This window comes from Cryptomeria japonica, chromosome 3, assembly GCF_030272615.1.
Source record: "Cryptomeria japonica chromosome 3, Sugi_1.0, whole genome shotgun sequence".
Taxonomy (NCBI): Eukaryota; Viridiplantae; Streptophyta; class Pinopsida; order Cupressales; family Cupressaceae; genus Cryptomeria; species Cryptomeria japonica.
Genome location: NC_081407.1, coordinates 690,550,615 through 690,565,298, shown reverse-complemented (window position 1 = coordinate 690,565,298; position 14,684 = coordinate 690,550,615).

The following is a 14,684-nucleotide window of genomic DNA, read 5'->3' as shown; positions in this document are numbered from 1 at the left end:
TCTTCAATAGTTCCTCCTGCTCCTTTGATTTGATTTACAATCTCCTTTAGTCTTGTACTATACTAGGTTATGTTCTCACCTTCATTCATCCTCATAGATTCAAGTTGTCCTCTTAAACTATCCACTTTTGCTCTTTGAACATGTTCATCTCCTCCATACACAGATATGAGCTTAGTCCACATTGCCTTTGCATCAGTACACCCTTCTAGATCATTAAACTCTGAGTCGGTCAATGCAGATGTTATTTCAATCATTGCTTGAATATGTTCTTGCTTTGCCTTTATCTCTTCCATTGTTAATGGATAGGTGCTTGGTGTGATGAAATCATTCTCTAGATAATAGACAACATATTCTCCAATTCCTGATAGATGCAGCTTCATCCTCTTCTGCCATGTAGAGAAACTTGACTTGTTCAGCTTCGGTGCATCCCTCTTATACATCTTTGGATCTTTAACTCAAGTGCCTTTAAACTTTCCTTTCGGAGTCCAAAGCTCTGATACCAATTGATAGTTCTGATACTTAATGTAAGTACAGATCCAATAGCCAACAAGATGAGAGGGGGGGGGGTGAATCATACAAACTTAATCATCCATAAAAACATCAAATTCAACCTCGGTAACATATATATCAGTCATAAAACTAAAACTGTCAAACATGCAAACTTAAAAGCATATGAACAATATAAACCTCATAACACCAGATTTAACGTGGAAACCCAAATAGGGAAAAACCACTGTGGGAGTTCGGACCCACTAAGAAATATACTCTTCTAGAGTATGCTCGGTTAAAAGCAAATCATGTTAAAGATTACAAACACATTGCTAGATGTGACCCGGTTAAGGGATTTCCCTCAGATCTGTTAGGATCTTCACCTTGTTAGAAGTGACCTTGTTAAAGGATTTCAAACACTCAAATAAGAATGTCACCTTGCTAGAGGATTTACATATAAGACTGTTAAGTCCACTCGGTTAAGAGATTTTCTGCTACTTCTCAAAATAACAGTAATAAAAATATGTCTGCAACTTCACATCTAAAAATGCTAAAGCAGATTCCTATTTGTTCAATACAATCAATTCATAGGACTTATCTTGTCCCTCTGCTGGGCACTATACTCTGTTATCAAAACAAGTCTTCAAGCTTCTATGCTCGGTAATCACTAGGTAGCATCCCTGTGCATACACTTGCCCGCATACATTGTTTATCAACAATTTCCTATTTATAAACAATCTTCTAACCGCTTAATCTCCTTGATCGCATTTCCCATGATTAATCACGGCCATCAGATCTTCAATATTGTCCAGGTTCAATGTATCCTTCGATCTGAAAATGTTTTACCCCACCTTGGAACTTGCATTTTCACCTTGGATCTTGTGTTAGGGTATTGCGGTTCAATCTGAGCTGTAGATCTTCCTGCCGACCTTTCTTTACCATAGATTCTTTAACAATCTTCATACACGGCTTACCAATCATTTAATTCGCTCCAGCTCATTAGCTTCCTTCATTAAATATCACATGTAAACATTTAATGCATTCTGTTATAGCTCGGTTGTAACTCGGTAAATACTAAACTTCACTCGGTAGACATTCTGCCTTCATTAACCAATAGCGATAACCTTAGGGTTTACCAACTAGGTTCCTTAGGGTTTACCGACTAGGTTCTTTGCTTGGTAACATAGTATAGTATTAACCTTTCAAACAATAGCATATGTAGGATATCAGAACAATCTAAACATCATGATCTCATCATTGTCTGACTCGGTAATAGTTGCCCATTGATTAACTTATCCCCTTATTCATCATATTCTTTCTGTGTCTTTTACCGACATCTTTATACTCATTAAATCATACTTCTTAAGATATGGCAACATCATACTGAATTAGAAAATCAATTTCTTGACATCAATGACAAAATAATAATATTAAGGCAGTAATCATCCTTAATCAGTTATATCCATAGTCATCAACAACCTTCTCAATATCCTTATTGAAATGCCAACAATCTCTCATTGTAATTGGAATGCCAAGTCTTCTTCTTGTTTGTTATAATGCCAACACGGCGTGGCGCCCCTATCCCTACCCTATTTTGGGGCCCCTTTTGTCCTATCTTTGCATTGGACTTTGAACTTAAAATGGGAAAACTTTCCCTGTGCCATCCTATGAAGAAAAATTAATCAATTAACCCTAATTGATGAATATATAAGTTGCATTTACCTTCCCATTTGCATAAGTCAGAAGTTGGAAGTTTTCATCGATCATAAGTTCAAGCAATCAAGCATTCCTTTCCAACATTGAGCATTCTCAAGTCTCCCTTCAAGGCTAGGTGTTGCATTCAAGTCAAGGATTCAACCTTCAATTCCATACAAGCAAATCTACCTATATTTCTATATACAACCTCTCTTGAGGTGAATTACATTTCAGTCTTTCATTTACATTTACTTGCAAGCATTTTCTTTCACGATTTGGTTAATTCCAAAAATGGGGTTTGACCTGAAGGCAAACTCCCAATCCCAAACTCTTTTACTCTCTAATCTGTGTGTAGGTTGCAGGTGCACAACTGTATTTGTAGATTTGGACTCCATTTCCAGAGGTGGAAAAACCCTTTTCGTTTCGCAGATTTTTCAGAGGACCATGTACACTTTCAACACGGTCTCGACAACTTTTCCTCAAATTTGCAAGGCGGCTTCATCTCGACATATTATAGCTAGATCCAAGTGCACAACTTCATCCCACACTTCTATTTCAAGTTATAATCAGTTCTTTGCTACTTTTACACTTAGTCTCAAAACATATAATTCAACCATTTTCCATTCTAAAAGAGGTGTTAGCTTGTCATTTTAACACTATTATCAATTCATTGAGTATTTAAGAGATTGGATCTAGTGAATTTCCCCCCTCTTTTTAATGTAATGTGGATAAAGTGTTTGAAGGCAAATCTGCAGTGAAACTTTCATCTCTCCTCGGAGGGAAGAAAAGCTTTCCTCTTGATCTCTCCATCATTCACTTTTCTCCACATCACATTTTGGTGAACCTGACGTCTTGCATGCTTTATTCTGAAAATCATTGCATATTTTTCACTTAGAAATTTTATTTTTTTGCAAACTTAGTGGTTAATTCATTCAAAACCCTAGTTTTAAAAATTAAAATTGAACTTGTGTTTTGTAAAAATTGCTTGCTATTGTCTTAGATCTAAAAATTGTTTTATTTGTCAAATTCAATTTCTTCATTATCTTGTCAAAATTAAGAGGTTAATTGTCAAAACCCTAATTTTCAAAAATCATCTTGAAATTGTGCAAAACTTGAATTTCCATTTAATTTTCAGATTTGTGATGTTTTCAGATTTATCCTCTTTCCTAATTCAATTTCCCTCCTTTTCAAAATTCAAAATTTCAAAAATTAAGTGGTTAGGTCCTAAAACCCTAATTTTCAAATTTAATTGGATTTTGTGTAAATTTCAATCAATTTCAATTTTCTAAACATTTTTCAAGGTGTTCCTATCCATTAGGTTTGACCCTTTTCAAATTTGCAATTCAATTCCCTCTTTTTTCTCAAAACCCTAATAGGGTCCTATTTTCACATTCAATCCTTAATTTCGTCTATATAGAGATTGTAAAATCCACCAATTTTTGGGGGTTAGATTTAAAATCATTGTAACTGCCATCCCTGAAAATTTCGAAAAGAGTTGGTCGAATCGTGTGCACTTTCAACACTGTCCCCGACTTTTTTCCCGAAATTATGGGAGACTGTTATGACCATATTTAATAGTTTAAATCCAGAAAAATTAGTTGGTTTTGTCGATTTTTGATCCCTCTAAAATAAAAAATACCTTCAAAATTCAACATTTCAAATTTCAAGATTTTTTTTAAAGTTAAGTGGTTAATTATAATCTGCCTTGATTTTAAAAATTCTAATTTTGTCAATTTTAAAATTAAGAGGTATCCCATTGGCCCTAATTTAAAATTCCATTTTCCTTTCATTTATCATAAAATTATTTTTGAAAATTGTGTCATTTTCTTCTTTCAACAAAGTTCAAATTGTTTAATCATTATTTTCCCAAATTTTGCATTATTCATTTTTTGTGCACTTTGTTCCTATAATTCAAAATTTCAAATTTTCCTTTGAGTGCATGAATTTCACCACTATTAGTCCTACCTATACTATCCCCGTTAGACGAAGCATTAGAATTAAGGCTTCCCAAGGTTTAATTACCGAGGAGATGGAGCATAATTTGGGTGACTTCTTTAATGAGGATCATGCTAATTCTTCCCATCCTAATCATGTCCTTATCTACCCAATTAAAGAATCCCATGATAAACAAGAAGAAGCTTTGACTAGAGTTTCCATAGATCAACTTTTAAAATTGGACAATCAATTTGATAACTTTCAACAATGGATGTCCCAAGAGTACCCTAATAGTGAAGCTCTTCCATTAATTGAAGGCCTTAAACACATGATTCAAAGTGATAAGAATGAAATTGATATATTGCATGAAATTGCTCATATTGTTGATTCCAATGTCATGCCTATAAAGAGTTGTGCCGAAAACCTAGGTTATTCACAACCTTGAAATCAAAACAATTCTTCTATTCCTTTGACCACTCCAATGGATAGTGTTCCTAATTTCACTTCAAACATCATGGCCACTTCAACTCAAAATGTCATTCCTACAACAATTAGTCATGGGGGAAATCTCTATTTTTCATTTAATCCTCCATTTTTACCTATGTCTTCAATAAGCATTCCTATTATCCCTCAACCAATCAATGTGACACAAGTGGGCAATTCTTTCAACAATTTTATTCCTCCTTTGAGTGCCCCTTTTCCTAATCAATCATCACCTATGCCTACTTATCATAATGTCCCACCACCTTATTCTCAATCCATGCCTTCCTTCAATAACATCACAATACCTTCTCAATCAACCATGTCTAACATCGACTCTTCTACCGAAGTGACCATCAACAATCTTGCTCAAGCCCTATCTTCCTTACAATAACAAATTGCTTCCATGAGTCAATCCAAGTTTAGTGTGCCCACATTTGATGTTGCGAGCCCACTTTCCTTGATATTGTTAAAGTTGTGCCACCTAAGCATGTTGAGGTCCCTCAATTGGAACTCTATAATGGAAAAGGTGACCCTCTAACACATGTTAAAACATTTCAAACCTTGTGTACTGATTTTTCTTATGATCAAAGATTGCTTGCAAAACTATTTACAAGAACACCAAGAGATAATCCTTTACAATGGTATTGATCTTTGTCTTCTTATTCTATTACTTCCTTTCAACAATTGGCAAATTCTTTCATCCAACAATTTCAAAACAACATTGGCCCTAAAATCACGTTGACTGATTTAATGCATTGTAAACAAGGTGTTAAAGAAAAAGTGGCAGATTTCATTGGTAGATATAAGCATTTGTGTGCTTAAATTTCTTTTCATTTACCTAATAAGGATATTCAAATAATTTTCATTTCTAATTTACAAAAAGATATTAGGGAAAAGCTTATTTTGTCTGAGTTTACTTCCTTTCCGCAGTTGTGCGCAACACTCCATAATTATCAATTGTTTGTGAGTCAAATGGAGCAATCTACTCCTATGGCTCCTAGTGATAAGGGGGAGAGTGTTCAACAACCGTTTGTGAAGTTCAAACCAACAAAAAGCTTCATCAAGTTCAATGATACAATCAACAACAACAATGTGAATTCTACAACAGGTGTTGCCTCCTATTTTTAAATTCTTTAAAAGAGAAGGACAATTTACTCCTTTAAATGAATCTTTACATAGTATTATGTCTCAGTTGTTACAAAAAATGTTATCAAACTTCCTCCTATAAAACCAGTTGATCCTTCTAATCTTGTATCCCCTTATTTTGATAGCAATTCCTTTTGTCAATTTCATCGTCAGCCTGGTCATGATACTGAGAAATGTGTTGCATTGAAAAGTAAAATTCAAGACTTGATTGATAATAATACTATATCTGTGGCATGTGTGAATGATAAGGAAAACAAATTAGTAGCTCCTCCTAATCAAAATCTTAATATTTTTACTGATCATTTGCCTTCTCATACCTCTAACGTGATTGAGACTGAACATGCCTCTTTCTCTCCCTCTGATCTTACTACCATAGCTCCGAATTTAGTGAATATGGTAGAGAAACAAGTGATACCTAAGAACCCTTATATTGCATTTGACTCTAGTGAGACCATTAAAGCACTTGTTGGCCCTTTATACATAGTTGCGAATGTTAATGACATACCTTGTCGTGGTTCTCTTGTTGATCCCTCTTGCATGGTTAATGTCACCACTAAGGAGTATCTTTTCACTTTACGATTGCATAAATTGATCTATGATGACACTAATGTGGTTGTGAAGTTATTTGATGGATTCTCCTGTCCTACTATTGGTTCTATCACCCTTCCTGTTGAAGTTCACACTAAATATATGGATGTCAACTTTGTTATCATTCCCTCTTCTAACCAATTCTGTGTTAAGTTGGGCTACCATTGGCTATCTTCCATGAAGGCTATTGCTTCTCCTATTCACAAATGTTTGAAATTTCCCCACAATGGAGAAATCATAACTGTTAACCACAACTTATTTCGACCATCTAAAAGAAGCCCAGGTGTTCTTATTAATTTCTTTCAGCCTAAGCAATTTCAATCTCTTCCACAAAGGAGCAGTGTTATTTTCCAATCTAATAAAAAATGGAAGAAAGATATGATCTTGTCCTTGAGTCAACCTAGATCCCCAACAATTGATATCCCCATCCTTCTTGAAGATGAAATCATTCCTTTAATGGATAGGACTAATCTTCCTACTAAGGAAGATCCTCAACCTCTTCCTATGGATGTAACTATGCCTTCTCCTAAGAAGAACAACAATAATTCTTCTAAGGTTATACCTATACCACCTCCCCATTATGGACCCGGTCTCCTTCCTACACCTAATATTCCTTCTTTATATGGTGCAGTTCTACCTCCTTGCTCTTATAGAGATAAGAGTCCCACCTCTTCTCTTGTCCAACCTAAAATACCTCAGCATATACCTTCAACTATCAAAGAGGAGACTATTCCTCCTTCAACAAATGTTCCTCCTTCTTCTCAGTCTTCCGCTAAGACTCGACGAAATCGTTGTGCGAGAGACCACTGACGAAGGCGTCATACTCAATCTTGTGAAGATGTTCCTCAAACTATTTAATCTCCCAAGACTCCAACAGTTCACATGATTCCCTTTTGTCCTAAGCAAGATGTTGAACCTACATGTCCAAATCATAAATTGCAAAAAACATGTGATGGTTTTACTCCTATTCGTGTTCGTTCTCCTCTTTCTATAAATCTTGATGAATAAATGAGTGAAAATGTTATTCATGATAGCAATACAACTTCTAATGCTTCTGATAGTGACTATGAATATGTTTATGTGAGGTGAACTCACAAAGCTGGTTCCCACTTTTTGGTACGTCCTAATTTTTGTTGAAATCATACATTTTTAAAAAAATATAATGATTTAAGATTTAAGAGGTCCCATTTGAAGTAATTAATTGAAGAGAGTTAAATCAAAGGCTCTTAGATCAAAATTTATTGGATAGAACCTCTCTACTTCTAAATCATACTTGCAATGGAGTCTCCTTTGCATCTATCAAATGCTGATAAAAAACCAATTTTACATTAGCTTTTGGGGGGTCAAATTAATTCATTTAAAAGTTAAAAAAAAATTTATTTAGTCCTTATTATAAGCTTTCCAAATAGTATAAATTTTAATATATTTAATTTCATTAATATATTTTTATTTTATTTCTTATGAATGTAGGTTTTTTACCGAACATGAACTTCTTTGTTCAATGCATTGGGAAAAATAGTAAACTAATTCAAAAAAAATCTGAAAGATATCTATGCACTAGGTATTGGTGTTTTCTTTCTAACAAAAAAAATAAAATTGAATTTTGATATATATAGAACAAGTTATGTGTTCAAACGTACACCTATATCCAAATTATAATTAGTCGAACTTCAAAACTTAATAAAATAAAAAATATTCAACATTCAAAACCTAATAAAATAAAAAATATTCAACATATCGCTATCAAACCAAGTGCATGCCCTGGGTATTGATGTTACAAACCAAAATTCAAAAGAATTGGTTTTTTATCGTTTATAAAAAAAAAAATTATGCATTTCGGGATACACATCACTCTTAAAAAATGTTGTTTGTTGTGAACAACTACTTTTTGAGGGAGATGGAAAAATCAATAAAATTTTATTCAAACAAATTTGCAAAAAATATATTTAGAATCTACAAACAAGATGTTAAAAATCACTAGTTTATATCATCTTCAAATTCTTAATGGTTTAAAAGTTATAAGTGTCAGAAAGTGAAGGTTTTTTTCAAAATATTCATCTAAGTGTCAAAGTTGGTCAAAAAGTGGGAACTAGTATTGTGAGTTCACCCTGCATCAACATCAACATCAACATCAACATGGACAAGCATTTATCAACTGAATTTTCAAAAACCCTAATCCTAGCTCCTAGAATCGAACAAAGTGACTTAGCCCATGAGCATAGTCCTTGTTTGGATCTTGTGTTAGCTCCATCTGCTATGCTCGATGTCGCTCCTTTGGCATGTTGCTCGCCTTCCCAAAATAGTGATCAACAAGATCGAGAGGTAGATGTCGTGCTAGATTAGCAATATTAGTACTGCAGATCTTCTCCTTCTCTCCTCTCTTGCTCTTTTGTGACTATTCTTCTAAGTGTATCCCTATTATTCTATTTGTCCCTTAATGTCTACTTGAGGACGATGCAAGGCATTGAGATCTCTTTTCATCTCTTTCATGTTGACTCGAAAGACATCCTCTATTTTCCTTTCTTCCAAGGTAGTGTCCTTTCTTTGGGGAATGATAGTTATTATATGAACATATACATATATGATATACATGAGTTATCATACAACATACTGACCCCATGGAAAGTGAAACTACCTTGTGTTTTTTGTTCATTATTCTTAGGTTTATTCCTTGAATGGGGGCTAAATCCTTGCAATAACGTGCTGCCTTTCTTCTCTCTCTCTTGGGTGTATCCTACCTTAAAGCAATCGCTCCCGATAAGGCGTGCACGATTGCTTTAACGTTGGGGCATACACTCTGCTCATATTTTCCTTCTTGATACTTAAAGTTATTTAGTGAACTCGACTTTGCTTTATAATTTTGGTATCTTTTCATGACTCATAGTGAGGGGAACCTTGCTACTTGCAGTCATGGTTTTCCCTTCTTGATCGTCCCTTCTAATTTGTCAATTGATGTCGTAAGATCCTTAGTCCACTGGGGGCTTGGCGCATCTTGCCTCCTTGACATGGTAGAAGTCTTTCAATCTTGTTTCCTTTTACTTTACTGATAGTATTGGCGTACGCTTATACTCCTGCTAAAGTGGGGGCTAAATGTATTGTCATAAAATTGCGACCCCTGCTATTTGCAACCACATTAGGGTCTTCACGTTGGCGATTTGAATCCCCAATCCTGATCGAAGACCCGAGACTTTCTCATCCCCAGAAATTGTACTTTTTCTGCCCTCCACACTACCTGAACCTACTTCCTGTCCTGAGATAAGTGCAGGATAGGGGTGTTGTCCCTACCCTATTTTGGGGGCCCCTCTGTCCTATCTTTGCATTGGACTTTACACTTAAAGTGGGATAACTTTCCCTGTGTTAGCCTATGATGAAAAATCAGTCAATTAACCCTAATTGACGAATATATAAGTTCCATTTACCTTCCCATTTGCATAAGTCAAAAGTTGGAAGTTTTCATCGATTATAAGTTCAAGTAATCAAGCATTCATACATTCCTTTCCAACATCGAGAATTCTCAAGTCTCCCTTCAAGGCTAGGTGTTGCACTCAAGTCAAGGATTCAACCATTGAAGAGGATATCCCTTTCAACATTCAATTCCATACAAGAAAATCTAACTACATTTCTATCTACAATCTCTCTTGAGTTGAATTACATTTCAGTCTTTCATTTACATTTACTTGCAAGTACTTTCTCTCATCATTTGGTTAATTCCAAAACTGGGGTTTGACCTAAAGGAAAACCCGCAATCCCAACCCCTTTCCCTCTCTTTCTTGTGTGTAGGTTGTAGGTGCACAACTATGTTTGTAGATTTGGACTCCATTTGCAAAGGCAAAAAAACCCTTTTCATTTTGTGGATTTTTTTAAGGACCGTGTGCACTTTCAACACGGTCCCGACAACTTTTCCTCAAATTTGCAGGGTGTCCTTGTCTCAACATATTATAGCTAGATCTAGGTGCACAACTTCATCCCACGCTTCTATTTCAAGTTATAATCAATTCTTTTCTACTTTTACACTTAGTCTCATAACACATAATTCAACCATTTTCCATTCTAAAAGAGGGGCTAGCTTGCCATTTTAACACTATTATCAATTCATTTAGTATTCAATCTCTTCGCTAAGAGATTGGATCTAGTGAATTTCCCCCCCTCTTTTAATGTAATGTGGATAAAGTGTTTGAAGGGAAATCCGCAGTGAAAATTTCATCTCTCCTCGGAGGGAAGAAAAGCTTTCCTCTTGATCTCTCCATCATTCACTTTCCCATCACAAAACCCTATAGAGCACAACCTCTATAGGTTGGGAGCCTTCCTTAACAGAGCGTAAGGTGTCGCATGTATGGCCACTTGATCGGATGCCTTGACCAAAAACTCTTTTGTGTAAAAGCTCAAATCCTTCTAGTTGTTGGCATAGGAGGTTAGACCTTTGAAGTGGCTCACATACATACAATTTTTAGCAGAGACACAAAGTTTGCCATGAGGAGTTGTCATGGGAATTGGTTCTTGGTTGCCCTGGAGAAGTGAGTGTCGAGGGTGGAGCCAATGAGGTCAAGTATCTAAGTATCCCCTTTGAATAACGTAGCCTCAGGGAAACCCACGTGAGATTTGACAACTATTGTCTTGGCCTACCATAGGAATTGTACTTGCCTATGCATTTTTGCTTTCAAAACATTGTGTCTGATGTGCTTGCATTACCTTTTCAAATCAAAGCAAAAAACAATCATCCTGGTGAAAAACTCAAAACTTGTTGGAAAACCATAGAGTCACTCATTCACAACACAGAGTAGAGCTTTTATAAACTTTGACAGTGCATTTACATGACAAAATAGCGCATTTAAACAACAGAGTCATGCATATACACTATCTGATAGCGCATTTACATCACAAAACATCACATTTGCAACATAAAATAGTGCTTTTGAAGCACAGAACAATGCATTTGCACAACAATGTAGTGCATTTGTCACATTTGATAGCACATTCACACATTTCTGTAGTACATTTGTTCTAGCGCATCCACAATAGAGAACACTTCCCCTTATCAACTCAAAATTTTGAAAACAATGCTGGATACCCATTTTCGAGAAGAATCCATTTCAACTTTCACAAATTTTGCAATTGGTCAAATAGATAAGTTTCTTGAGCAACTCGCCCAAAACAATAGATCACACCTAAGGTTATCACAAGTATTCACCTTTAACAAGTTTTAGATCCAATATCTCATGTGCACAAAACACTTTTTCTTGATAAACTTGATCTTTTAAACATTGTTTCTCAACATGATACATCATCCTTCATCACAAAACTTTAATATCAGATTAACATTATTCATTGTCTTGGATATATTGTTTCACCTTGAACTTAGTATTATCAAAATTTCATAAAAAACTTACACTCACATTGGGATCAAAAAATTGTCAACCATTACATGCTTGTATGACCATTTCGTGTCATCTCAAGAAGAGGAAACTTAGTTATAAAACACTCTTGAAAAAGAGAAGGTTTCTATACATAAATCGCAAAATTTTGTTGAAGCGTCACATATTCTTATACTATTTTCGTAACTATTTGCGTGGTTGTGGAACGAAATTTGAAGAAGAAACCTTACAATCATGTGCTTTTCAACAAAGAGATGCTTTATCTCAATGTACCAATAGAGGTGGCAGAATCAACTTAGCTTATTTGCCTAAACAATTGATCACCTATTGAGTAACATCTAGAAAATCAAAACTTGGGAAGTTTCAAATTGATCATATGCCAGTTTGGACTAGAGCTCAACACAAGCAATTGAGAAGACAACAAAAACAAATGGAAGAAGAAAATGCAATGTTTCGTCAATCTAGATACACAGATGTTGGTGAAGAAGAATTTAATAATACCTTTAGAGACCTTGAACAAGTTTCCAGATTTGACAAACTAATGGAAAAAATCTTGGAAAAAGAAAAGCAAAAATATTTCCTAATGTTGGCAAATTTAGGAGCAAAATTGCCACAAGGTTTTAACATGGAAAGTTTGAAACAAGATGGTGAAACAATTCATAATCAAAACACTGATGATCCCAACGATGATGACTTGAATCGGGTAAACCATGAAGAAACAAGAAGAGATAGAGAAGAAACAAGAGGAGATAGAACAAGAAGAGACCAAGATAATACAAGGAACCAAGATGAAACAATAAGGAAGCGTGGTGACAAAATAACTTATGAGGATATAAGGAGAACCCGTGTTGATAATCCTCTTTTGACTCTCACTCAACAAATACAAGATATGCAGGATGAAACAAGTTCCAAGAAGTATTCATTGGAGGTCATCTATCCATATCCTTTTGATAGGAGTTTGAACATGATACCATTCCCACAACATTGTGAAATCCCAAAATATGATAAATATGATAGAATATCTGATCGTCAAGATCATATCAGAGAATTTTGCACTGAGTATGGAATTTGCACACAATGAAACCTATCTGACGCATTTATTTCCTAGAAGCTTAATTGGGAAATCATTGGAATGGTTCTCCAAATTGCTATTTGGGATTAAATCTTTTGAAGAACTTGTGAACAAATTCATCTCACAATACTCCTGCAACATAAAAAGTGAGATAACAATGCTAGACCTATGCAAAATCAAGCAAAAGAATGGGGAACCTTTCATGGTCTTTTTCAGCGATGGAGACTATTGTTTAATAGGTATCCTAGAGATGTACCAGATCAAGAGAAAATGGACATATTCATTGATAATCTTACTAGTGAAATGAGTTATAGACTAAAACTGCAATGTCCTCCTAGTTTTGCAAAAATGATTGAAAACGGTTTGAAAAAAGAAGACGCTATGGTCAAGAAAAGAGAATTAAAACTCTACAATTCCTCTAACTATTACAACACCAAGAATCATAACAACAACAATGGTAATAATATCAACAATGATAAACCAAAATTTTGGACGAAGAACATAAATGTTGCCAATGAAGGAGTATCTCATAACAACGATGCTAAACCACAACAACCCATTTTCAATCTCTCAAGTCGAATACCAGTAAACGATCAAGAGAATACTAAACCAAATCCATTTTATTCCAACCCCTACAAAAAAATTACAAACATTGGGGAACCATTGGAATCAACTCTAAAAACACTTCTTGCAAACAAGTTAATCACATTACCAGAAGCGAGAGATTTCGAACCTAAGGTCAACCAAGTTGGTGGAATGACAATCATTTTTGTGATTTTTATAGAAACTAATGCTCTGCAAAAATGGACAATGTTAGACTAAAACCTGTGGTCGTATAACACATAAGAACACAAGAAACAAAGATAAATGTTAGTGTTAATCAACCAAAACTAGTCTAAGTAGGCATATGAAGAGAGACACTAAAAACATGATGAAGTATTTAACTATGAAAGCAAACACAACAAGGCATCTCAAAATGCCTTCTACCATGCTCGTAACTCCTTCTCCCTTGTTCCTCTCCTCTCCAAGTTCCAAATTAGTGTATCTCTCTGCAACTTTTTGCACTATGAATGCCTAATGGAGGTTCAAGATTGACAAATGTTTGTTCTCAAAATGATATGCAAATGTGAACAAAACTAATTAGATATGCTATGAAATGAACTAAGATTTATTTTCGTCCAAAATGACAATATATGTTATTTATGCTAAATGCTCTTTCTCTAAAATTCACTATTATGTAAAGGCATACAAGTTTTCAAGATCTGGTTTATGAAGAAATGAGCTTTATTTATAGGTAAAATGGAGCAATGGATGGTTGAGATTGAGTAATCTCAACAAGGGTCAGGATTGAATGATATCAAATGCTTGACATTACCTAAGAGTTAACTTGGGAGTTAAGGTTAAGGTTGGGTTGAGTGAATAAATTCATTTTTCAAATAATAATGCTTTTATCCAATGGATAAACTTTTGTGCAAAGGTTAAAGGGATAACCATGGTCAAAGCAATAAATGCTTGAGGAGACACATGGGTTACACGAGGGTTGAGTTAGGGGTCAAAGTCCCTAACCATGGGTGCAAGTGGATTTAACCATTAATGGTCATGTAAGAGCCATAAGTGGTTTGGAAGACTTTAAAGGCTAGCTTGTTGGACACATAAAGCATTTAATGCTTTTCAAAGACTTTGAAGTCTTTGAGAAGTGACTCCAAGTTGCTTAGGTATGTGACAATAATTAGGGGATAGATTAGGCTAATTAGGAAGGGGTTAGAAGAATCTGGAAGGGGATTAGGATTGCAAGTGGGTTTGGTGTGTGAGAGAAAATAAGATTTTTATTGAAATAAAATTCATTTATTTCAACAAATAGGTGCAAGTTGCATTTTTAGGAGAATGCAAGTGGGGGGGATTTA